Below are 2,641 nucleotides of genomic sequence, written 5' to 3' on the forward strand. Positions count from 1 at the left end.
AAATTATTTTCGTTGCTACTTCATAACTGTAATGTTGCTACTGTTATGAATCGTAATGTAAATATCTGATATGCAGGATGTATTTTCATTGTTCGCGACCCACAGGTTGAGAACCGCAAAGCCCACAACTCTGTCCATCTTGGCCCAGAGGGGTCACCTAAAGAAGGTGTCCTCTAAGTTCCTACTCCTAAGACTCTGTCCCTCCTGGACGGACAGAGGGGCCCTAGGAAGGGTGACCGCTGCTTTCTTTGTCTTGAGGCATTAAATAGGCGGCAGACCCTCCTTCGCTATGTGGGACCTTCGCCCTGTCATCAGCTCCCAGGACCCGCACGTCCGCACTTTTCCTCACTTGGCCATCTGATCTGTTTAGGTTGGAGCCACTTTTGATTTATCTTGTGGGTTTCTCCCAGTTGTGCTGGCAGAGATGCTTTATCTTACAGCCCCCCAGCTGCTCAGGGCAGGGCTACCGTTGGTCTAACACATGGTCACTGTAATTGCTCAGGCCAGAGATAGCCCTGTCTGTCCTGGGCTTATGGCTGTTTTCGTTGCTGAGGCCAGAAGTGTTTCCATCCGCCGTGGCGTTTCTCTAACCTCTGTAGAGGAAGATAAGCACCCTGGCGTCTTCAAGTCTCCATGTATGTACTCCTCCCGTTGGACCCTCCTCATTCCCTAAACCTCCCTAATTAAGCCAGCTAGCTTACCCTTTAGTTGGGGTGGGGGTGGGGGCAGGTATTCTTAAAGACACTGTCCAATTGTCACCTCTGTCAGACTCCAGACTTTCTAAGGAGTTGCTGCACCATCCGGTGCTCTTTAACAGCGTTTTGTCAAGGCTCTTAACCAGCTTAACTGGTTACACCTGTGTTTTCCTAAATTGGCTGCCTGGGCAACCATGCCTGTGAGAGGCACCGGGGGTGGGAAAAGATGCCGTGTGGAGTTTATGACAAGTTTCATGAGAAAATCACTCCGAGGATTCTGGATTGAGGTCACGCCATCCATAGCAAAGAAGTAAACACCTTTCAACGCAAAACTTCCGATGTGCCACTGGGCCCCGGTGGAGACGCAGCACCTGCCAGTGGGAGGCTCAGTGGCCATGCAGCCAAAACCACCGATTGCAGGCTGGGTCCTCAGCCCATCACGTCACAAGGTTGGGCAGAGTCGAGTGGCAATCTGTTGTCGGTGGGAAATACATTTGGATCAAAGGAGGGAGAGATTCTGCCCCAATCTTCCAGTCTGTTTCTTTCCAGGCCCCTGACCAGCTGGCAAAACCAGTTACCACTGTCCAAGTATACCCTAACCTTGGGCCACGCCCCACTCCTCCTCTGCCCAATCCTACTTTCTCCCCTAGGAGCCCCTTGCCCACGGTCTCCTCAGAGCCTGCTGCCTGGGGAGCCGACTGGGCTGTGGAACTATAGTCAAGTCCAAAAAGATAGTAATAGAAAAATCAGATAAATCACGGAGTTGGCAAATCACACAAAATTACAATGTCAAATACTCATCTTTTGCCTTTTGTTAAAACAATAGAGGAAAGACTGGTTGTGGATTTGTAGCCAGTGTTTCTTTTGCAGGTCTCTGTGGGTGAGGTGTGTATCGGCTCCTGTGACAGAATATTTGCATTTGGAAAAGATTCCTCTAGAAGGGTATGTAGGAAGTGAAATAGAAACATCCCAAAGAGCAGTTAAAAATCATGAAAGAGCCCATTTTGTCATATGAATTCTAAAAAGTATAAACTCCAAACCTTAAAGCATCTGTGTATTAGAACTAAGCAGCAGTTCTTAGTAAATGGGGGAAAAATTAATTTGTTTTGATTCATTAAAGTACAGCTTGACCTGAAAAACTGTGTATTTGTGGAAATGACTGAAGATGTGCTCCTCTCTGAAGAGTTCACTAGCTTCCCAGCAGGTTCCGAATTATTCACAAACAGATCACCAGAGCTTTCTGCCACAGACAGAGCGGATATCAAAACGGAGTTCGGGCTTGTTGGAGAGAAGGTAACAACACATCAAATCTCACAGTTATTATATTTAAATTACCGTTACCCGATTTCTTCATTTCCCTTGGCAGTTTTTCTATAGAACGTATCAAAGCGCCACCTACAGAGAACAAGGAGCAATGACGATCTAGCAGCTGCTGCGCAGTCGGTCTGAGTGTCAGGAGATCAAAGTCGATGGAACGGAAGGACGGACGGAATCTGTTTGTTTGGCCTGGGGCAGGAGTGGGGTAGCGAGGAAAAAAAAAAACCTGAACAGAATAATTTTCCTTCCTGTACTAATCAGAGTGAGTGCATAACTGCAAAGTGTCTACCGCATTCTGTGCCAGAAGCCATAACCGAGGTTTGGAAAAGCTTTACCTGTGTCTCAGGGAAGAAGAGGCAGAGGCAGGCCAGCAAGGAAATGTGTGGGCTGACATATGTCTTCATGACCCTTTTTATATAACATGAAAACCTAGAGCTCATTTGGTTGGCAGGTCAAGAATCACATGGTAGACGAACTGCTGGGCTCCGTCCCAGATGTTTGCATTCCTGTCCTGAGCTCGAGCCTTCTTTCGGCTGCGGCCTCTCCTCCGTGGCCAGTGGGTGTGTCCCTGCGCAGCACTTACTGATGGAATTCAGAAGTCGCTAGGAGCGCCCATCAGTGTTTGCTTG

Source organism: Myotis davidii, unplaced genomic scaffold (genome assembly GCF_000327345.1).
Source record: "Myotis davidii unplaced genomic scaffold, ASM32734v1 scaffold370, whole genome shotgun sequence".
In the NCBI taxonomy this organism is placed as follows: domain Eukaryota; kingdom Metazoa; phylum Chordata; class Mammalia; order Chiroptera; family Vespertilionidae; genus Myotis; species Myotis davidii.